This window comes from Pleurodeles waltl, chromosome 7 (assembly GCF_031143425.1).
Source record: "Pleurodeles waltl isolate 20211129_DDA chromosome 7, aPleWal1.hap1.20221129, whole genome shotgun sequence".
In the NCBI taxonomy this organism is placed as follows: Eukaryota; Metazoa; Chordata; class Amphibia; order Caudata; family Salamandridae; genus Pleurodeles; species Pleurodeles waltl.
The window spans coordinates 1211878001-1211903104 of NC_090446.1; positions in this window are offsets into that span (position 1 = coordinate 1211878001).

Genomic DNA, 25104 nt, shown 5'->3' on the forward strand with positions numbered 1-25104 from the left:
GGAGATAGGCCAATGTCAGAATCCATGGCAAGTCTCATACACACTTTGTTTGACGTGATGTCATTCCATTGTACCAGAGCGGCATAAACTACACAATGCAAAAGCAAACCATTGAATTGCTCAAGAAGCAGGGAATCGCAAAATCCCAAACAGCATAAAAATCTTGGATCCCATTCCAATTGTAGGAATAATTCTGCTGGAGTATTTTGCACTGGAAAGTACTGATACTGCGGTACATATGTACCCCCCGAAATGTAGAAATAACGTGAATAACGTGGAGATTTGTGTTATTGCACAGGCTTCCTTAAAGGATTCTCAAATTCTGAGGGAAGAATTCCACAAAGTTTGAACTGATGAATATATCCATGGTATTAGCTGGGGTAACTTCACACGCAGTAATACAGTATCGCGTGCGACATTACCACACACCATGTAATTTTGATTTAGACCGAAACTCATGTTTCTGCCTGAATCGGCATCAGGAGCCCGGGTCCTGTCATGTGGGTCGAAATCTGTAAGCAAAGCAGCGTGAAAGCGAGATTGATTCAAAATGGATCGAGCTGTGTGAAGCTCAGATGGGACTATGGGGGTCATTCCGACCCCGGCGGGCGGTGGGCGCCGCCCGCCGGGCGGAGACCGACAGAAGACCGCACCGCGGTCAAATGACTGCGGCGGTCATTCTGACTTTCCCGCTGGGAGGGCGGGCGACCGCCAAAAGGCCGCCCGCCCGCCCAGCGGGAAAGCCCCAGCAACGATGAAGCCGGCTCCGAATGGAGCCGGCGGAGTTGCTGGTGTGCGACGGGTGCAGTGGCACCCGTCGCGATTTTCAGTGTCTGCTTTGCAGACACTGAAAATCTGAAAATCTGAATGGGGCCCTGTTAGGGGGCCCCTGCAGTGCCAATGCCAGTGGCATGGGCACTGCGGGGCCCCACAACACCCGTTCCCGCCAGCGGGAAGGGGGTCGGAAACCCCATGGCGGCGCTGCTTGCAGCGCCGCCGTGGAGGATTCCCTGGAGCAGGGGAAAACCGGCGGGAAACCGCCGGTTCCCCTTTTCTGACCGCGGCTTTACCGCCGCGGTCAGAATTGCCCCAGAAGCACCGCCAGCCTGTTGGCGGTGCTTCCTCCGTCCCCGGCCCTGGCGGTCCATGACCGCCAAGGTCGGAATGAGGCCCTATGTCTTCATTTGGGCTGGTAGTGGTTTAAATGTCTGAAACTGCTCTATGTTTAGATGAGAATTTCAAAGTCACAAGAAGCTTACAACTTAGAAGCGTGTGTACGGCCCTCATTAAGAGTGTTCATTTAATTCCGATGAGGCCGGTATTGGCCATTTAATATCCAAATGCTGACAGACACCTGGCTGGGTGATGATCGCACTGCAGTTCTGAACAATCTAATTGCTGTACATACTTTAAAAACAACCATTTGCATTGCAATGGGTATCGCGTTTGCTCGAGTTAGAGCTATTAGCGTTGTAAATTCCTAACCGGATTTTTCTTGCAATACAAACTGAAAATAAAAAGTAAAACAGTTGACATAAGCAAGCTGATTCAAAGCGCCACGGCCGCCATGAGCGTGAAGGAGAGACACAAAAAGAAAAAGAAGTTCACTCGCAGTCAAACATATCAGCAGTCGTGCAATTATCCATGTAACAGGGTCGATGGCCAAGGGGGTAACAAAACTGCCCCAAGGAGGGACAAAAGTAAAGCATTTACCAATGATAATAAAGGATTTTTGAAAGGCAAGCCCAGGAACGAGTAAAAGTGATGGGCGTGAAGTGGGTGTGGTTAAAAGCCCAGATACATACCAACACGGCAGAAAAGCAGCACTTGCACTGTGCTATGCTCGACCTAATAGGCACAGAGATGTTACAGAGGAGTAGGTTTTGCAATAAAGCTACAAATGTTGCTACCATCAAAAAACATGAAAGTCCAGCATTAGACAACTGACAGAACACTTTCCCTAATACATTGCATGTGGGTCGCCCCAGATGTTCTGAGTTTGTGGAGATGCTTGCAGATCTGAAATAGTGATGGGTGATTTCAACTTTGACTCTATCATCAAGAACTGACTATAACAAATGTGATTAGAGTAAGTTAGATGTGCTCCATTTGCCCCAGCTGGTGATGAGACCTGCATACATTGCAGACCCAATCCTGGAGTTAATTCTCCTAACCGACATCTATTGACCCATTTAGTGCAAATTCATTGAAAGATAACCTTTCAATCAAATATCTGCCTTACCTGAAGAATATAACATATCTTTCCAGCTATTAAACTGGATTATATCCTGGCCGTGCTACTGATGCAGTGTTCATACCTATATGTGATGATATCAAAACACATATTCACTAAAATGGAGGAGTTGTACTTCTTCTACACAATACTTTATTTAATTTTGATACAGTTCATCATTCCACAGTTATATACAGAGACATAAGGACTCAGGAGGCCAAGGAATCACCTTAAAGCGGATTGCCTATTACATCACTGACAAATCTCTTTCTTTCTTCCACATAGCCCCATTAAAAAGTACAGCTGGCATTACCCCCGTCTCGACCTTTGCATTTGTTTAATATTTATCTTTGTCCACTACATGAGCTCATCCCATCATCTAACACCAGATGCTACAACAAGCTGATGGCACACTAATCATGCTAAAGTTTCAAACTCCATTGGATCGTGACTCCTTTGCCATTGAGCAGTGCGTAAACACAATTGACCAATGTATTCTACTAAACCTCTTAAACTAAATACCTCTAAGCTGAAATACTAGCATGCAACAAATGCACCAACTATCAACCTTCAACTATCTTGCCTCAAGAACTAGGCCACCACCATCCTACTTAGCTGAAGTGAAGAATTTAGGGATGATTAGGGATGGAGTCTGAGCACCCACTTATGCCCCTGGTAGATCAAATCTCCAAATAAAACTTCTACGTGATGAGAGGCTCTTGTCACATCTTTACATGCCTTGGCCTCAAGCTACCATCACCTTAGTACATTTCAGTCTTAACTATGCCAATTGATGGCATCTTGGAGCCTCTGGTAATAACAACTCAGCTTTTACAGAGAATTCAGAATGCAGCTCTAGAAAATTAGGTTTAAAGCAATGGGCATTGTTCATTGAGCAATTATTGCGGCTGGGACACTCTTCCTTAAATAGAAACCCTCTCCGTACCTATTACCAAACGGGACAAGTATGGCCCCTCTCTTGACCATCCTACCCTTCTAGGAAAAATGAATTGCAAATCAGCCGAAGTTCATTCTCTGTGCAGTCGGACAAATTATTTAAGAATAAGAAAAATCAACAAACAACTTGAATTCTGGAAGGCACTTAAAACTGGTTCTTCCCATCTGCACGATCACAAGGTGCCGATGGCCAAAGATATAGGGGGTCATTCTGACCCTGGCGGTAAATACCGCCATGGCGGAGGTTGGCGGTAGCACCGCCAACAGGCTGGCGGTGCTCCGCTGGGCATTCTGACCGCGGCGGTACAGCCGCGGCCAGAAGCGGAAAGCCGGCGGTGTACCGCCGACTTTCCGCTGCCCATGGGAATCTGCCATGGCGGCGCAGCTTGCTGCGCCGCCATGGGGATTCTGACACCCCATACCGCCATCCTGTTCCTGGCGGTTCGCCCGCCAGGAACAGGATGGCGGTATGGAGTGTCGTGGGGCCCCTGGTGGCCCCTGCAGTGCCCATGCCAATGGCATGGGCACTGCAGGGGCCCCCGTAAGAGGGCCCCACAAAGAATTTCAGTGTCTGCTTTGCAGACACTGAAATTCGCGACGGGTGCAACTGCACCCGTCGCACCTTCCCACTCCGCCGGCTCCATTCTGAGCCGGCTTCCTCGTGGGAAGGGTGTTTCCCGCTGGGCTGGCGGGCGGACTTTCGGCGGTCGCCCGCCAGCCCAGTGGGAAACCCAGAATGACCGCCGCGGTCTTTTGACCGCGGTACGGTCTTCTGGCGGTTCCCGCTTGGCGGGCGGCTACCGCCGCCCGCCAAGCTTAGAATCAGGGCCATAATGTGAAAAATAGATATGTGATCAGTCTATTCAGACACCTTACACAACAGTGCATGCTTAGGCCCCCCTATGTTTGATATTTTTCTTTAAACCTTATGCACATCACCCAACACCTATTTAGGACATACTACATGCAACATCCACCTAACCATACACCTCATGTCCAGGACCAAAATGTAAATTGAAACGCTTTTTGGCTTTGTCAGGGGTTAGAAGTCCTACATACATTTTGCAGTACAATGCAGTCCTCTACAATGTGCCACATTAATAGGATTTCTGGGGGTTGCAGTTGGTAGTAATATTGTTATTTGGAGATTTAACTCAAGAAAGAAGTGTGTTTATTAGCTTTAGGCACTGTTGATCATGACTGTGACATAGAAAAGTTAATTTTACTCTGGCCCACAATGCACGTCTTGTAATCTACGTTTTCTCTAGAATATCACAGCATATATGTAACCATGCACCACGTACAGAGCATGGGTCTAAACCTCACAGACCTTACCCAGCATCTCCCAGACAGGTCCTACTTCAACCAAAATGCTTTACAACTCTGAAAGGGCTCCCAGGAATCCTAATGCAAACTGGAGTGCTTCCCGACCTCGTCAGCTGTATCAAGCACTATACAATTATTTGAGTACAAGTAATGTCGAACCTCTCAACCAATTTTTCCCTGGGCTGATTTCTTTTTAGCTAGTTCACAACAACAATCAGCTATGAAGAATACTACTTACATTTCTTTTACAAAGTATTGTTTTTATATCTGGTAGCCTAATTGGATTAGCTGAAGTGCACCAAGATGTAGTCACATGCAGTGTTATGTAGCCCAACATACTGGAACCGGTGCTTGGTTTAAGCCGGTGATTGGAGGTGGGCCAGTGGCACTCACTTTTGGGGAATGGCACTTATTTTCTCTCAACAGTCTTTGAACCAGAGTAAGAGAGAGAAAAGCACAGATGGGGGAAAGAAGAAATAAGAACATGACGGAAAACTAGTGGCAAAGAAGAAAGCTAGTATGAAAAATAAGCTGGTAGAGTAAGATAAAGAGTCAAGGAGTGTTTGGTGGTGCAGTAAAGATGCATGAGTTATTGGGCTGAGTATTCGGCACCCCGACCTTTGAGAGCGCCGGCCGCGTGCCTCTGAGCAAAACTTCGGGCCCGACACTTATGTTTACAAATTAAGTATTGACTGAAACCCCCAAACTAAATTTTATTAGTAAATTCAGAGCATTAAGTGCATTTGTTCAATGAAAGGTGGATCTGTTTCTTCCTGACAATACACTTTGTGTACCGTGGTCTGTTTGTTATGGCCTCGGCAGCACGCCTGCAGCCCTTCTCACTCATTTGTGTAGGCCTCACAGGCATTTTGTGTCCCTTTATATCGCTTCCTTGTGAATCTGCTGCCCATAAGTCGTCCGCATGCCCTACACCACTGGAGCACAGCAACGGGAGGGGGCGGGTCGCAGCATAAATAAACCTCGTGTCCTCTCACAGAATTCCTCACATTCTCCTACTTCCCATCAACTGTCCAGCGTCTGATGCTTCGGGGGTGGGGCGAGGTCATGCAAACTGCAAGCCAAGGCCAGATGACTGAGTGGGCGGCAGTGAAAAGGAGAAAAAGCGAACTGTCAGCCACTGCTTATCTGTGGCAACTCGCCTTCTGCCAAGATTGTTTTAGCTTCCCTGCCTTTGTTCAAGTGGGTGACACGCTGCAAGACGGCTGGTAACAGTAAATGTTCGGATTTCTGATGGGAGTGCTAAATCCTGAGCAGAATCCATCTTCAGGTGGATTTTCTCCCACTGTGCCATTACCAGCTCTGACAAGAACCACACAACAGGGGTTAGACTAACGGATTTAAGTGTCCACATCACCCCACTAAGATCCATTAATCATGCATATGATGAGACGCTGCAGGAAATAATTAAATAAAATCAGCATGAACTCTTCAGTTTAGCCTGCCTTGCTGCCCCAGGCAAATATCACACCAGTCCACATCAGGCCTGCTTACAACAAGCACTATCTGCAGCCCTGTGGCCCCAGCCTGACTTGAAGATGCTACCTGGCCTTGGCAGTCTCAGGGAGGCAGTTCTGATTGGCACAGATGAGTTCAGCAGAGCACTGACCTCCGGGGCAGCTTCAGACTTTTGAAATTGGTGTGGCACGTAAAGGTTAAGTTGTTTCACAAAGGACAAAAATGCTTAAATTTGTATTATAGAGATGATCGGGTCACATTCTATTTATACAGGCGTGGCTCCTCTGCCCTAGCGGAGGAGCGTCGCCCCCGCCAACAGCACCAGCAGCTGCAAATCTTTTACCAAAAAACGATAATGAACTATGTTTTTCATCGTTTTATGGTAAAAGGGGCAGGGCCACAGGCTGTGACGAGCACTGAGGAAGAGTGCACAGCACTCCCCCTCACTGTGCATGTATGTTTGGCTGGCCGTCTCGGGCCGGCCAAACACACATGAGCAGTAGGCTCTCTCCAGCCCGGCACTGTGTTGATGGGCTGGAGAGAACATGCACAGTTTCCCAGTCTGCATGGGACCGCCCTGGCTGAGCGCTCCCAGCCATTTCTACTGCTGCTCTGAGCAGTGTCAGGACTGGCCGCAGGGCAGGCTGGGAGCCTGTGCCTGCAGCCTGTCTGCACAGGAAAGGAGCAGCACGATGTTGAAGGCGGCGACGATAGAAGTACGTTTTTTTCTATTAATTCCCACCCCCAACACCTGCATGCGTGCTGCCTCGCCCCCATTTAGCATTGCGAGTGGCTCCTGTATTTACAGGTACAGTTTATTTACATAAAATATGCACTGGTCACCTCTGCAATACAAATTTATTTTTGCAGCATTTTGGGAGAACTGGTATAAAATAAACATGTTCTTATCTTAATGATCTGTCCCTCCCGACTTGCCCTGCAGGCAAAGATGTGCACGCTAGGCAAAAGTATCCCAGCTAATCCAAGCACTGCTGTCATGCTGCTTTTATTTCCAAATAGCATAAGGTCAAAATTGGCTGGGTCAAAAGATTTTCTGTTACCACCGAGATCTAACTCAAACCCAAGTTTTCTGAGCGGCTGTACTGTTGTAGTCAAAGGTAGCATGGTCTAGGCTTATGCACGTTTACCTGCACATCCAACGTTTATCTATTAGAAAGCTACATACATATCACTCATTTATAGATTATTATATTAAATTACATAATTGGTGCACATTTCTAAAACATGTCTGTGGTGATTGTTGTACACTGACATGGAGGGCAGATACACAAGGCTGGGCAGTAAAGCAGGAAGACATGGCAACACAGCCCTAGGAAAACATTGCACAGGGACAGGAAGATACATACATGGGCCTGGGGATGTGGACACTATGGCAAGAAGACACATGCACCGGGATAGGGAGAGACTAAGTCAGATACTGAGACAGGGAGACCGCTAATGGAACAGAGTCACAGACTGTGGAACAGGAAGTGTCCAATATGGACCTAGAGGCACATCTCTCTCCAAAATGCCATATCCCAAATTGCCCTCTGCATCAAGTCACTCAGGTATTGCCAGAGATTCAGCTTTACAGATTTTGTAGTTGTTATATTGCGTGAAATGGCCTGAGGACATTAGTGCGTTTTACAACAGAACTAGACATTACTCATTTTTCCTTTTAGGCAATGGAAGATTAATCAATTGTCTCGAATCGCCGAATGTTTAGCTGAGGCTGATTATCAAATCTGCTTCCCCAGTTCCCCCCCCCCATATGCTAAGCCATATCTTCTCCCATGTACTGATACTATGTCAAATAACTGAGCAATAAACATCTTTTATCACTGAACACGTCAACTCTCATAGATCCCCCATTACATTTCACTGAGATCCGGATTGATCCCTGGAACTCAACAATACCTGCAGCCTAGAACCCAGACCATGCCAGCTTCTCCCATACACCTCACCACAACTGTAAACGTTGGGGAGTAAGTGTTCTCCTTTACAAGTCACTCTTGATCACCTCTCCTCTTTCTCCAGCATCCTCTTAACCTCGGTGTAATATCACTGCACATCATTTATTGCCCCATTTAAAGTAAGCATATAGATTATCTATCATTCTCCAGACAAGATTAGGACTTTTTTTGAGGATCTTGACTATGTCACTGATACACTGGCACCCAATCCTCCATTCATCTTTCTTGGCAATTTCCATCTGTAACTCAATATACAAATACAACTTAACTTAATTCTGATCACTTGCTAATCAATACACACCCACAAACCAGCGAAACCCCTAGATCTCATACTAATATGTAACAGTAACATTAACAATAACAATATCTGACTATACCTCCCATAGACCCCTCTCCTTCAGATTACTACATTATACACATTCTGGTTAATATTCCCTCAGCACCCCATCCTTCCCCCGAGCACCCCGATTTTCAAGAGGAAGCAATCTACAGATTTCCGTCTAGCAGAACTCAATCAAATACACAAAAACATGAGACAATTATGAACCACTCTTCCACCCATGTAACCATACACTGAAAAAAAGCATCCTAGTCACACTATTTTTCCCCTACAAGCCCATGGCCATTATTACGTATTAAATCTAGCAATCAAAGTTTTAAGATGAAAATGTGTGGGCTCTATATAAATGGTGCAAGAACAAGATTCACACAAACTCTCAAAAATATAAACAAGCTCTGAGCACACTCTCAGATACCTTAAACAATGCTAACACTTCATACTCAGTCCTGATCACCTCACTTCAGCCTCATTCACAACAGCTTGCATACACTATCAAGAATGGCGATTCTCCAAGTGTAATGAACAGAGAATCAAGATTTAATTAAAAACACGGGAGCTAACATTATGCATTAATCTTTTAAGTGCCACTCCTGCAGCACCTTTAAATATCAAACAAAACAATCCCAAACTAGAATCAGAACACGTTAGTACATAAATAGTCTCTACACAGAAATCTACTCCTCTTCAAATGAGGCAAATGTCATGAAGTTGAATCTTCTGATCCTTTTCTCCCCTATGTCTCTGCAAATAATTCTTCTCTTTATCCTTTTCCATTACATTTCTAAAAACAATAACCAAAATTATCATTACAAAATCTTAATATAATGTTTTAAATAATACCACCAACATATTTATTTCTTTTCTACTAAAGTTATATACTATAAATAAATATATTACCTCACTTCGTCAAGGGAAGCGGTATGGGGATAATGTTAGCCTCCCTGTCTTTAATGAAATCTTGACTCTCTATTCATTGCACATGGAGAATTGCCATTTCATTACAAGACTGGAGGCTACCATTATGCACGTTGAAAGCCCTTCAACACCGCATTTGCCACATGCTTTAATGGTCTAAACAAATGTTTCGCAAATGTGCCAGCATTTGACCAGTCGGCAGCTTTCGAAATTTCTTCCAATCTACTACCTGTAAAATAGGCTTTACTAGCCATCGCATCTCTTACTGAGTTTAAATTGTTGAATGTCAATACCTACTTGCTCGATAGCCCATTTAATCCATTTTGCTACAGTAGCATTAGTCACAGCTCCATATGGTTTTCATACAAGATCAACAATTGATTCTCTCAATTTTCTTTATATTCTATCATTCTGTTTTCATATTCATTCAAGCATTCAATTGCACACAATTTTTTACATTCCTCAAATTTTGGGTACAATACAGAATCAGGCATTGTCTTTGTTCTTTTCCATATTTCAAAATATACTCCATCTGGCCCATTAATTTTGTTACTAACCTCTAAAGCTCTCACATCATAAACCCTTCTGCAGGATATCAAACAGAGTAAAGAAGCCAATTTGACTGAAAGTCTTTTCAAGTCCAGATATATATTCCCAGGCCAGGACTGAAACAGAGCTAAGAGCAAATTCACATCCCATAAAACTTGATCTCTTACTCTCTGAAGTCTCTTTAGCCGCATGCTTTTCAGAACTCTACATAGTATGCAATTTCTCCCCAGTGTTCTTCCATTTACATAAACATGACCTGCTGAAATAGCAGATCTATAACAGTTAAAAGTCCTGTAACTTATAACTTTCTCAAACTGTTCTAAGAAGAAATTGACCACATCCACTCTAGACCCTTCCACAGGATCCATATGCCTTTCCATGCACCAACTAGACCATATTCTCCAAACTCCCCTATACCTTCGTGTTCCAGGTGCCCAAGACTCTTTGAGTAACTCAACAACCCTCAGATCTCCTGATATCTTCCAAACAAAAAAGTTCAATATCCTGTCTTGAACTGATGAATGTTCCTCTCCTACACAGTTCTCTAATAAACCTTCCTCTGCCGGAATCAAGAAAGGAATCTCACATGCCAATTCCATTACTGATGGAAACCACACTTGTGTACCCAAAACGGTGTCACTAACACAATTTGACATTTCTCCGAACTTAACTTCAGCAAAACCCTCTGAATCATTGCAAACGGCGGGAAATCATAACTCTCATTCCTTTCCATTTGTGTTGAAAAGCATCTATTGCCCAAGCTCCAGGATCTGGAATCCAACTGAAATACTTCTCTAATTGACAAGTTAACCTGCTTGCAAAAAGATCCACTTCCAGCAGACCCCAAATATTGTTTATCTTCCTGAAATACAATGGTTCAGCCTTCAGCCACTCAAATCCTTTATTTTTCTTGAACTTCAATCTGCTATCATATACATTTGACCTGGTAAATACTCTGCCTTTACTACAATCTTGTGTTCCATGCAGAAACAAAAAAATCCCTTTACTAAATCTGATAGGCCATGGGATCTGCTCCCCCCCCTAACGATTGATGTACGCTAAGACTGAGACATTATCCATTTTCATCAACAATTTCTGTCTTTCTGGAAACTCCTCAATGGATACAAACCTGTTGTCAGTTCTAAACAGTTTTTATGTTTCTTCCTTTCCTCTCCTGACCACAGACCTCCTGTCTGTCTCTCTCCCAAATGTGCTCCTCAGCCTGTCAAACTGGCATCTGTTTATAATACAAAATCCGGTGCACAACCAAAAATCGCCCGACCATTCCACGGTTCCATACTTTGCAACCACCAATTCAATTTTTTTTGTGCTTCTTGGTTCAAAGATACTCTGGGTCTGATTATGACCTTGGCAGAGGGGATTACTCTGTCCCAAAAGTGACGGATAGCCCGTCCGCCGTTTTACAAGTGTCATAGGATCTAATGGAACTTGTAATACGGCGGCCGGGATATCCATCACAGTGGGATGGAGTAATCCTTTCCGGCAAGGTCGTAATCAGACCCTCTGTCTCTGTACCACAATCCCTTTTAATTACTTTCTTTTTATTCTCTGCAACGCACAATAATTTAATGGTCTGAGAAAATTGTCTGAATGGACAAAGACAATAAACCTATCATCCATGCTAAGTCTCTCAAGGATAACACATCCTTCACATGTAATATTTCCTTATGACTCATCTTCATTTTCCTCTATGGAAGTTGCATAACTTTCACAGTAACTACCTCAAATCCTAAAAATTCCTTCCTCTGTGCTGGAACCAAATTCGACTTCTCTGAATTCAAAATGAAACCCGGACTTTCCAATACGTCTTTCACCATATTCAACTCTTTTCTTAGGTCTTCTTTGTCTTGGGACATAATCAAAATATCGTCTAGATATACAATTAACCTTATTCCCCTTTCCCTCAAGTAAGCCATCACTATTCTCATTACCTTCGTGAATCACCATGGGGCCGAAGACAATCCAAAAGGAAGACACAGGAACTGAAATAATCTTTCCCTCCAACGGAACAGCAGAAACCTCACTGTTCATACCCACTGGAATAGTGAAGTAAGCATCCTTAAACCCAAATTCACCAGCCAATCGTCCCTTCGAAACACATCTCTCAAACAATAGATTTCCTCCATTTTTAAGTGTCTGTTTGTCAAAAATTTGTTCAACTTCCTTAGATTTATAATTTGCCTCCATCCTTTGCCCTTTTGTGAACCAAGAAAAGGGTGTTATGAAACAGTTCACACATTCTCCTACTTTTTTTATTGCGCTTTTGCAACCTAGTCTCTACTACTTCCACATCTACTATTAACATCTGTTCCTCTGTCATATAAATCTCTCTTTGTTCTCTCATCTGCCAAAGTTGTTCCACAAAGTCTATTTTGAACCACTGAACTGTTACTAAGGCCCAAGGATCTCTTGTTATCTTTTTCCACTCTTTCACAAATTTTTTTAACCATCCTCCAACTTTTTCTTGGAAAGAACCAATTATAGTCTCGTACTCTCTTTGGTTTCCTTGGTAATTCTGTCCTCGTCTCAAACCTCTTGCTCATCCTTTGTGACTACTTCTGCCATTTAGGTAGATTTCTGATGACGCGTGATAACCTCTACCATATCCCTTGTACTGACTGTTATATTGGGAACTTTGCAATCCATAGCCAGTGGAAAGTCCCCCTCCACTGACCCTTCCAAAAACACCTCTATTGAAGACCTTTCTCATGTTTACTTCAGCCTTGTCTAATGCCATAGAAGCAGACACATACTTTCCTAAACGTTTTACTAAACCTTCACCAAACAATAAAACTTTTGCATCTTCGCTAGGTTCTCTGTCTGCGATGTCACCTAGCTTAGGGCTTATTTTCATTAGAAGAGCCTTCCTGCATTGAGTCATTTTTCTGGAATTCGCATTGTCCAAAATAATTATTGCTTTTTGACACCATCCTCACAGTAATTCTAAATCAACATCAGTTTCATTGATAAACACCTATTTTGCCATGACACAAAATCCTTGTTCTGACATTGTTCTGACGTTGTTTAACAGAATGTTCCAGCCCTTAACATGGCTCTCTACCCATCCTAAAAATAAAACGGATTATTTCAGGATCTAAATTAGGTGCAACACACACTTTATACTCTTTAACTGGTCCGGAACATTCAGCCTTCAATATCCTTCTTATTTCTTTTTCTGATGGCTTTCTCAGCCATAGTTTAATAAACTTTCTAACATGATTCATTAGCCACCAATCACTACTTGAGGATGTCTTATATTAAAGGGAGAACACATCTTTCTCCCTAGAGGCTTCCTTAAAACGTCTTTTGAAGATGAATCCTCAAATTCCTCCTATTTCATATTAAAATCATCATCTTGAGATATGTCAAAAACATACTCATACAAATCATTGTTTTCTTCAGACAATGATTTATCATCTAAATTATCCAAATCATCTCTTTTTGTGTCACTAAGGACATTTTTCCCCCTGCTTGCCATGTTGTACACCTTTCTTCTGCATGCCGCTAAGGACACCTTTCTTTTTAATGGATTTTAAACTAGCTCTCTGTTTTTTATTTATTTAACTTTTTCCCAAGTGCTTTGTTTTCCGCATTCTTTAACCACCTTTCTTTCTCATCTCTTCATCCTCTGACATAGAAAAAACTCTTCACAAGATTTTTTTTTAATATCATCCAAGGTATCATTAACCTGAGATCTTATCTCTTGTTGAATGAGTTTCTTAATAATTTCCTCATTCACCTTAGCTCCTGTGATTTCAAAACCACAACCCTGTTCTGCTTCCATATTAACAACTTGCTGTAAACCTAAAATCTAACGAAATACTTTAAAAAACTACCCTAAAATCAACTCTAACAATAATAAAAAATTAAAAAACAGTAAACAATCCTTTCCTAATATAATATTGTAATCCTCTACCCCTTCAAATGACTTGTCTTTTCAGTTTCTCACTGTTACTCGAAACGGTATAAACCTGTTAGGAAAAGCCATTTATCATATTTTGCAATGGAAAGTGGCCCAATACGATATGGCCGCAGTGATCTTGCGAGACCTCGACTGCAAACTGATTTGTTATTTATGCCCGTCAGTGAGTGTGCGGTTAGAAACCGTACCTACATGCTAATCAACTGCAGCGAAAGATCGAGAACATAACGTGGTATGCAATGACCTTGCGCCACACTTCTGTAGCAGAGGAGACCTCAGCTCAAGGGTCTCCACTACCTACAAACATCTGCACGAATGATAAAACTTGTCCTACATGAACGGTAAGAACTAAACCTCCTGACTTGCCAAAATGTATGCGCTAGTGAAAGCGCATTTGCACGGTCCTCCTTAGAGTCCTTAGGCAATGCCATTGTATTCTAATTCAACAATCAAACTTGTGAAAATATATATTATGATAAGAAAAAGTAACCTATTGTTAATGCATCTATAAATTAGAAGTCCCAATCATAAAACTGCACTTCAGTTAACTTATTGTATTAATACCTCAAACATTCAATACAAGTATAGAAACATTAATGAAAGTAATACTTATCTAATCAGGAGCAGCATTTAAAATAGGAGTACAGTTCTGAGAAGGGACTATTTATGTACTACAGTGTTCTGAATCTATTATGGAATTGTTTTGTTTGAAGATTCTTTAAAGGTGCTGCAGGAGTGGCAATTCAAAGATCAATGCATAATGGTAGCCTCCGGTCTTGTAATGAAACATACTTTCCACCATAGTTACTGACCACAAACTTCGCTATCAGCAAATATTCAGCATCATATTTCTCTTTAACAAATGGCATTAGAGTAATCCTACCACACTACTCACCTCTGTCATCCTACATCCTTCTCCCAACTTCACAACAAGCTCATTCAGTTCTAATCTTACTCTTCAGCACAACATTCCCCTGCAAACTAATTCCAATAAAAGAACCTGCCAGGCACTCCTGTGCACCATTTGAGATTTCCAGCCAACGAGTCATCAACACTTTTGCTTTCCCCACCAGGGGTCTTTTCTGTCTGACCAATTTCACTCCAGAGCAGGGGCCAGGGGTCCCTCGACTAGTGCAAAAAAGTTTATGCAAGGAGGGCACCAAGCGCGCCCTTCAAAGCATACCGTTGGCTTGAGGAGGCTACCCCTCCCAAGCCATGTAACACCTATTTCCAAAGGGAGAAGGGGTGCCTCCCTCTCCCAAAGGAAATCCTTTGTTCTGCCTTCCTAGGCTTCAGCTGGTCAAGCAGCAGGAGGGCACAAACCTGTCTGTAGGATGGCAGTAGCGTGAGCCCCCAGAGTGCATGGAATCATAAACCAATACTGGCACAGTACTGGGGTATGGTTCCAACATGTTTGATACCAAACGTGACCAGGCTCAGGGTTACCATTATGTAGCTGGACACAGGTAGTGAGTGTCCAGGAAAATGGAGCTGGATTTTATAGGAGCACCTCTGCTCATGCAGGGGTGCCCTCACACACAGGTACTTGCACTCTGCCCTCTGGGCTAGGCACCGCACAACCCGAGCCAATGGCAGACATCGACCTCAATCAGGCCGTTCAAAACTTCACCACCTGGATCAGCCCAGGTGAAACCAGCTAAAACCAACAACACCTCCAAGCCAGTGAGATGGTACACTCCAGAGCTCAGAAACTCCAAATGCGACTGCCACAGGCTTGAGAAACAATAGCGTATGACCAAGTACCCCTGCAACAGAGCTGCCTACAAGGCAGCCCTCAACAACTACCACCACCACATTGAAGCAGCAAAAAAAGCAGCAAACACTGCCCGCATCGACACCACAGCCAACCACATGAAAGAACTCTTCAGAATCATCAAGGAATTCTCTAACCCGATAGCCACAGAGACCACCATCCATTCATCCCAAGAACTCTGCAACACCCTCTCAGACTACTTCCACAGCAAGATCACGACCGTATATGTAACAATTCCGACCCTCAACCCTCCACCTCCAGCCTCGACAACATCTCTCAAGCAGTGAACACCAGCCACATGATAACCTCTTGGTCCATGATTACCACACAGCCCCATGCAGCCATCATGTAATTACATCCACTCCGGGCACCCACCAACCCCTGCCCCCCTCAGGATTTTCAACCTCAGAGCCAACACTATGAGGCAGAACTAACCCACATCCTTTAACACCTCCATCTCCATGGCAACCTTCTCGGATGAATGGAAGAACGCAGAGGTCGGACCCCTCCTAAAGAAACCCTCCGCCGACCCCAGCGACCTTAAAAACCACAGGCTGATCTCCCTGCTCCCCTTCCTGGCCAAAGTGCTCAAGAAAGCCATCAACCAACAGCTCACCAACTACTGCAAATGATACCGCCTTCTCGACACTTCACAATCAGGATTCCAGGCCAACCACAGCACTGATCACCACCACGGACAACATCAGGACCCTCCCCGACCAAGGAGAGTCAGCAGCTCTGATCCTTTTGGACCTCTCTGCAGCGTTTGATACAGTCTCCAACCACACTCTCCTCAACAGACTCCACAACATAGGCATTCAACAAAACGCTCTTAAGTAGGTGACCACTTTCCTTTCAGGCTGCACGCGGACCATCTGCCTTCCTCCCTTCTCTTCTACACCCAAGAACATCACTTGCGGCATACCCCAAGGATCTTCCCTCTGCCCAACCCTGTTCAACATCTACATGACCCCCCTCGAAGACATCATCAAATCCTATAGACTCAATATAGTCTCCTACGTCGATGACAGTCAGCTAATCTCCTCACTCACCAAAGACCCCCACAGTACCAAAGCCAACTTCCACAACGCCATGACTAACATAGCAACATGGATGAAAAACAGCTGCCTCAAAATAAGCACCAACAAAACGGAAGTCCTTTCGTCTGGAAGAACACCCCCGTATGAGACCACAGCTGGTGGGCAGCAGAACTTGGACCAATGCCCTCTCCATCAGACCATGCACGAAACATCAGCCTCATCCTCGACTGCCAACTATCCATGAAACAACAAGTTAACTCAGTTGCCTCCTCCTGCTTCTACATCCTCTGTATGCTCCACCGAATTTTCAAATGGATCTCTACTGACACCAGAAAGACAGTCATGCACGTCCTGGTCAACAGCTGCCTCAAATATGGCAACACTCTCTATGCTGGAGTGTCCTCCGAGCTACTCAAAAGACTCCATACTCTACCGAACACCGCAGCCAGACACATCTTCAACCTCCCCAAAAGCTCAATCATCACCCTACACCTCAAGAACCTCCACTGGCTCCCTGTACAGAAGAGATACCAATTCAAAATCCTCACACTCACATACAAGGCTCTCTACAACCTAGGGCCATCCTGCATCAATCATCAGCTGAGCTTCTATGTCCCAGCAAGACAACTACACTCCGCCTCAGTAAGGGCCAAATGTACGAATGTTAGGTTTTGCATGTCGCAATTGCGAGTCGCAAAACCTGATGTACAACAGTGTCACTGACTGCGATTCCTAATGGTGTTGTAAATGACCTACCTCATAAATATGCATGAGGTATGCCGCATTTGCGACTCCATTGGGAATGGCCGCCCTCACAGGGATGGTGGCTTACTGGGGACAGCAGACCACCATGTCTGTGACTGCTTTTAAATAAAGCAGTTTTTTTAATGCAGCCCGTTTTCCTTAAAGGAAAACAAGATGCATTTCAAAAACAAAAACAAATAGTTTTCTTTTCATTTTTTCAGAGCAGGCAGTGGTCCATGGGACCACTGCCTGCTCTGAAAAAATATTTTCGCTACCATTCACAAAGGGGAAGGGGTCCCCTGGGACCCCTTCCTGTTTGGGAATGAGTTAGCACCAATTTGAAACTGGTGCTAACTGTGAGTGTTTTGTGACCACATTCACGGTCACAAAACAATCCTACATCGCACTGCAACTCGCAATTAGGAAGGGAACGTCCCTTCCTAATTGCGACTCGCAAACCTATTTTGCGATTCGGTAAATAGATTATCGAATCGCAAAATAGGATCTGTACATACCAAAATGTTTTTTTCCTGTCGCAAAAGGAAAAATGGTACGTACATCTGGCACTTAATCTTGCACACACATCCATCGCAGCCACAGCGGAGGCTGCTACTTTTCATACACAGCAGCCAAGTCCTGAGACAGCCTGCCCCTCCACCTCCGAAGAGCTCCCTCCGGGGCAGACTTCAGTAGGAGACTCAAGATGTGGCTTTTCGATGGAGACACAGCAACCTCAGCACCCAAATTCCCTTAGGGGTGATACTGCTGCACTTTACAAATGCTATGATTGATTGATTGATTGCCTACTTCACATACTCCTGAATGCCTATGTGAATCAGCACCAATATGTTAAGTGTAAATGCTGTGATATAGCGCTAAAATGTATTTTTGAAGCACATTAGATCAGTACCTTTGTACAATATGGAAAGAATGCAATAGTCACATAATAAGGAAAGATGGTGTCTTTTCCCAATGCGTTCTTTAGGAAATTTAGCCACAAATTATACTTTTGCAAGTGACATTTTGTCATTAACATGAGCAAAACGTGTTAGTTTAAATACTGTTATACAAAGAGCGTTTTATGGTTTTCCACTAATTATGTTTGGAAATTTTAGTGGCAAATTGTGCACTTTTAGAGCAAATGTTAAAATCTTACAAGGATTTAAATGTACATTTCCATTGGAATTTATACAGCACAAACTTAGCTGCTTAGAAACTGAGTGCATTTGTGTTTCCCAATAGTATTACAGTTCACATTTTCAACTGATTTACGTTTCATATATATTAACAGTTTTAGGCACAGGGAGATTATGTGATTTTCCAGTATCATGCAAAATCAGTGGTTTAGCCGTAAAACAACAAGGCGGTACTGTGGCAAGCAGGAACGGCACAAACTAATTTATTTCAAAGAGCACATAACAGACAATTATAAACAATATCAAAGGTCATCTTCAGGTCAACAGAAAATCAATACAACGGAGTACTGGAAACAAGTATGTAAGGGTAACAAAAGTATGTTATTCCTAATATGGAGTTAGTGCATTTTCAAGGTTCACGCATGGTAATCATTGCACAAATAGGCCAAGTACCTCCAAATGTTTAGTATCCTCTGCTTATGAACCAGTTTTGGTGCAGCTTTGAACGCACTACTTTCCATAAAGCATGGGTTAGCAAAGTGGACTTTGCAACCTTTCAAACCGATCCCAGTATGCATGATATGTCACTGGCTGCTGGGCCATTGATCACTAGATACCGCACTGGATCACACCCAAATGTTAAACGGGTGATAATAATCAGAATCAAGAAATGGAGTAATCCCTCTTGAAGTTTATTACATACGATAACTCTATATCAGTGGTACTCGCTTGGCTGTATCATTGCATATGCTCATTCTTCTTGACACAAGGGAGTTCCGTTATTGCCTCTCAATGGATCTTGAGAGGACACTTGCGGTTCCCTGTGAGTGGTGACAGTGCACCACTACGCAGCCACACTCTTTAGAATCCTGTGATCCTGCAAATATTGAGTTTCTGCCTTAACAGACCCCTGGGGAACAGTTATTAGAGAAGCCACTGGAATGATGGAATCTGAACGGCTATATATATGTTCTCCTTCTAAACAAAGGTTTGTGCTGTTCAAAATAAGACAGAGGCAAGGAACCACAGGTAAACAACATTTGAGGGTGCCAATAGCAACATGTTGCTCTCGACCAATACGTTGGGTACCGCCATCATATATTCATTTCACAAGACACCTTAGGAATTTTCTCTTACTTTCTTAAAACTACTGGCTACCTTTCCACGCCATGGAGCATTAGGACACAAAGCAATCATAATCAAAGAAAGGAGTCATGCGTCTGGAGTCCACCTCCTCACCAACAAAATATGACAGGAGCAGAGGAGAAAACTGAGTGTTAGCTGATTTTGCTAAATAAAGCATTTACGAGCAGGTGGAAGTAGCCTTTGCGGTTAAAAGCAGAGGATCAGATTTAGCTGTTAGTTGGATTCAGAGATGATGAGCACAGGGAGGATGTCGGATTCCAGGGGAATGGAAGGTGTTATGATGGTCTTGTGGAAAGTTGGTGAGGCAAAAGTAAGAATCTCATCTTGTCTGGTTTGAGTATAAGGTAATGAGTTGCCATGCAGTGCTATAGAGTAGTCTGTTAGGTGTGCATTGAGTCAGTCTGAAGCTCCAGTTGAAAACCTGAAAATACAAGACCTGCCTTCCCTATCCTCTATAGGGGGGTATTCCCACTATTACTTCTTTTAACTTAGTTTAGTCTAAAACTATATATATATATATATATATATATATATATATATATACATTTTTTTTTCAGACTAAACTAAGTAAAAAGAAGTAATAGTGGGAATACCTCCCTGTACAGGATAGGGTAGGCAGGTCTTGTATTTTCAGGTTTTCAATCATATGTATATATATAACAAATATACACCCCCTTATGTCTCCTGTTTCTATAAATGGAGGAAAACCTTGTGTTTGCAGTAGTGGTAATCAGGAAAAGAGGAAGGTTTTGAGTTGTTTTCTAAAAGGAAATATGAAGAGGTGGATTTCAGCTCAGGTGATAGAGTTTTTTATAGATGAGGAGCCAGTGTGTCAACTGGTTTGAAACCTAAAAACAGACTCATTGAACCGAGCTACAGCAAGAATGTTTGAGGGAGCTGAACAAATGGTATGTGAAGGGATGCATTTGATAATCTTAGTTGTACAAAATCAGGAATTATTCCATACAAGCATTTATGTACCAAACAGAGGGTTTCGAAATAGATTCTTTTGGAGATAGGCAACTGATGGAGTAGATATAACTGAATTGTGACAAGAAGCTACTTGCTAGTCTTGCAGCCTGATTTTGAATGGTTTAAAGAGTGTGTGTAACTACTGATCAGAAATACCAAGGTTAAGTGTGTTGCATTTGTCCAGTCTAGAACCTATGATGGTGGCTATTGCAGTTTCTATACCTTCTTCGACGAGAAGGAGCAGACCAGGATTCAGTTTCCACAGCTGTAAGGAGGAAGCAGAGACAACTGTTGATACCTGAGTGTCTATACTAAGTTTAGTATCCAGTTTGATCCCCAGACATTTAACATTTGACCTTGGTTGTGTTATCGCGTCAGACCTTATTAAGTAAACTTACAAGGGAGACACATATAGGCCAATGGACCTTTTGACTGCACTTCGAGTTTTTCCCACCATGAACCCTGTACCAATACAAATCAATACCCATAACAATCAATGACATCAATATTCAATAGGAGTCAATAATTTCCACACATCATGACCTCTCGGCCATGAATAACCTTTATGTAAAAGTTAAAATGTTTATTTCCATATATTAACAAAGCTAATGTCACGTAACTTAGTCTCAAAATCAAATGATAAACATACAAAAACAATACTGGCTGACCAAAGCGGCGAAAGAATCGCAACCTAATCAAAGCTTGAGCAACTGCACATTCTAATGTTACGGTACCACTTAACAGCAGGAATAACTGCGCAAACAAAATAGCGTACATTTAGATGGAGCAAAGAAAAGTCATCAACTGCTATTACATGTAGAGAACTTTATCAGTGTGTACCCTAACTGACATCAGATTTGAATAGCATGTGTGGGCTTCATGCAAAACAATTTAGTCACACACATTTGAAAAACATCTAACTATGGCTCAATCAAAATAGCGGTTGGTACCTAGAAACAAAAGCAAATAGACATAACAATCAGTAACATTGTCTTTATTCTTGTCCTCAATATGGTTCAGCAAGCTGTGACAATCTTCGTCAACGGGACATCAGTTCGGTCAGCAAGACATCAGGGTCCAACATTAAAGTTCAGAAAAGCAAAGTCTCTTCATGCAGTTCAGAAAAGAATAATAACTAGACACTCAATATAGTTAAGAAGAATATCGCGGAATGGCCTCTCAGGACCGTTAGGAAGGAAATAGCTAATGGTCCCTTTCCACCCCATGCAGTCTAGCTAAGTTATATTTCCTAAAACTACTTTCTACGTCCGTATTGGTCAAAAGGATCGCAGGTTTACACTTAGTCCAATGAAAACAAAACCTTAAATCTAAAGTTTTACTTCTACATGGTTCACATGTTGATGATTGGCTCCTCGTCTCCCGGTCTCATCATTCGGCTGTCAGGTATCACTTTTGTTGCAGCTTATACTCCAGTCAGTGCATCCATTGTCTTCTCCTGGGAAGGTCACTCTTACACATATTATGTTAAACATTGTAACCCTAGCTAGTACAGTATCTTCTAGCGAGCAGATTATCATGAGAATGAACTTCAGCTAGGAGCACATGGTCAGTACAGTGGAAAATCAAAATGTAATTCTCTAAGCATCCATTTTATAAGTCGCCAGAAAATGCAGCTTGACATAGGCCGTGCAACTAGGCCCAAGACCTCGCTAAGTTAAGGCCTACAAAATAATAAGATAATTCATAATGCATAACCTTCATTATGACATAATACTACATTAATCAAACATAAGATCAACATTTCACATTAATAAGCCATTAATAAGTACACTTCGTGAACATTGACGGCCACTCTGGTGGCACCTTCAAAATCGTGCATTATTTTTCTCAAAGTTAATACATTTTCTACCCAAATTCGACACTCAGACTACATGAATATTCATTAATAAACACAGCATTGACAAACCCTCCATCTTCCTACACAAATTTTGCTTCTGCTAAAATTCTGTCATTTCAATCCTTTGTTCCCTTTTTTAATTTTCCCTAAACAAATTTTCCCTTTTCATTTCTTCCCTCCTTTGATCATTTTCCACTTTCTTCAATGTAATCATCCTGCACAATTTACAAATCATAATAATCAATATCCCTTGCATTATTTTCGATAGTATCCCTTTCCCAATGTTGCTGAGCCAATTTCCCACTGAAACAAATCCTTTGCCAACGTTCTCCCAAACACTTGGTTCTTTCAACTCTTTCAAATCAGCACTTTCATTAGTCAGATTAGTAAGTAAGCTTCTAATTTCTTTACTATTATCAGGAATATACAAGCAGCAATGCTTTGAATTAAGCATTTTGCAAACTCCACCATCCTTTGCTAAAACAATGTCTAATGCAAGGCAGATCTGAAGAGTCCCAGCTCTTTCCGCAGCCAATTCTGTATCCATTAGGATCATGGCTCCTGAAAAATATGTCAACAGGTTATCCACAATAGTAGACAACTTCCGAATCTTTCTAGAATTCAAAACAACTCCTACTGAAGGAATCATTGCTCCAAATATATCTCCCACTATACCAGAAGGAGACTCTCTCTCTCTTTCTCAACTGTGATGTAATTCAGTCAATTTCGGTAATCTTTTCAAGTCATTGAGTTGGAATATCTTTGGGAAAACTATCACCAAGTAACATGTGCCATGTCATCCTTATGGAAGACGGTAATAAGCATTAGGTCCACAAATGTAATATATACCAGGAATCGCTGGGTCCTGCCCATTATCATAAATGTTCATTTACTCTGAAATACACATGCTTACATTCACTCGTTCCCACAAACAAAGCGTCAGTGCTAGATTTAGGTCTATCTACACAAAGTTTCCCTACGTGTTGCGCATCTAAAGCTAATTTCCCTTGCACTATAAGAATAATCATTCCTAAAAGTATTTTTCTCTAAGCCCTTTTTCTAATTTCTCCTTTAATGCCTTTCTCCTGTCATCTGTCTGATCTAAGAAGAAGCTCTTTTCTAAAGGTGTAAGCAAGCATGTCAGATTATTCTTGTGCTCACATGCTGTCCCAAAAGTTAATGTAGGCTCAAAGAAACCCCCTACTAATACTATGTCATTGTCTTTAGCTACTCTACTCAGATATCTAATTATGGTGACAAAGAAAACACAAAGTCGTGGTTGGAATACAAATATTGAATGTGTTCCTGGTTATAGAATCTTGTTAGTAACAGACTACAACTTATCCCATATGTAAGAGGCAAACTATGATAGGTAATTCCTTCGACTGAAGAAGGAATCTGCATACACACAAAACAATTTCTCGCATCCATCGTCTCAACATACTCACTCAATAAGCAACAGAAGACATTAGAAGAAAATTCCCCTTTGGCGTTATCTATGTGCAGATACTTCTCATCTAACCCAAACTTCTCTATCGCTGGTAATGCAGTAGTTGTCTCTAAAGCTGAAGTATGTTTGGCTTTACTCTTGTCAAGAAGAGTCATACCCGCAATCAATATCACACACAATATCACAAATACAATTGCCAAACCAATACTTATGTAGTTACAGCACCGCTTCTTCCGACCCTGCTGGCTAATGTTATTCATGATCTCTAAAGAATCGGAAAGTAGAAGAGAAAATTTAGAAACGATGCAGCAAAAATCAGAAACAAAAACTTCAATCTTCTTTCAGCAGTTATTTACAGCTCTCAGGCTCACTTCCAGGATCCTTTTTCTTAAAAATCGGTTTAGAAGCTTGTCAAATCAGGTTTTCAAAAGTCTTTTCCCTGTTACTTTCAATAGTCTCTTTGTACTTTTTTAAATTTATCTCAACAGTTCAGCTTGTCACTTTCCTTCAAGTGCCAAAACATTGGCCTGGAATGTCTTGAGCAAAACAAAAAGACAAAAACTCTCTTTACCATTCACTTGTTGTTGCATAAGCTTATGCAGGACCTGTGTACCTTCGACTGGCTATCCTCTTTTTTTCAACTTTCGATCTCCAGTTAATTTTCCTTCACTCATGTTTTCCCTTCTTGTCGTATCTACTTCTTCCTCGATCATTGTCACAACTTCTTCCTTTCTCTTTGCTTGTGACTCCGGCCACTTATCTCCTTTCAGTGGACCCTTGGCCAATGCTCTTTTCAGTGTTGAACTTGAAACTTCTTCTTGCTCTGCAGGCTGCAGGATTTTCTCTTTACGGACCTGCGACTGGGTCAGGAGGAGTCAGACCACATTGGCTTTGATCTACCTCAACTCCTTCCCCCTCAGGGTCTGGTGTTTGCTCTGTTTGTCTTTCACAAACGTCTACTTCTGGGAAAGCCCTCATTTGACTATGCTTTCCTGCTGCCTCAATCCATATTGGTTCACTGTCACTCTCCTGGAGGTCTCCTCCTTTGTCTCTCACAGGAGTGACTAAACTGTTCTCAACGTGCTCAGATACGGTCTCAGTTCCTCTTTCTTCTCTTTCCAGCTCTGAGGCTTGTCTGGTCATTGTTGGTACTCTCAACAACTCCTCTTCATTGACCAAAGGACATGCCACTTTTCTTGTGTGGCTTGCATGTATCCAGATCGGAACTCCAGTGCACTTCACAACTGTGGTCAGAACTACCTGGAAAGGGCT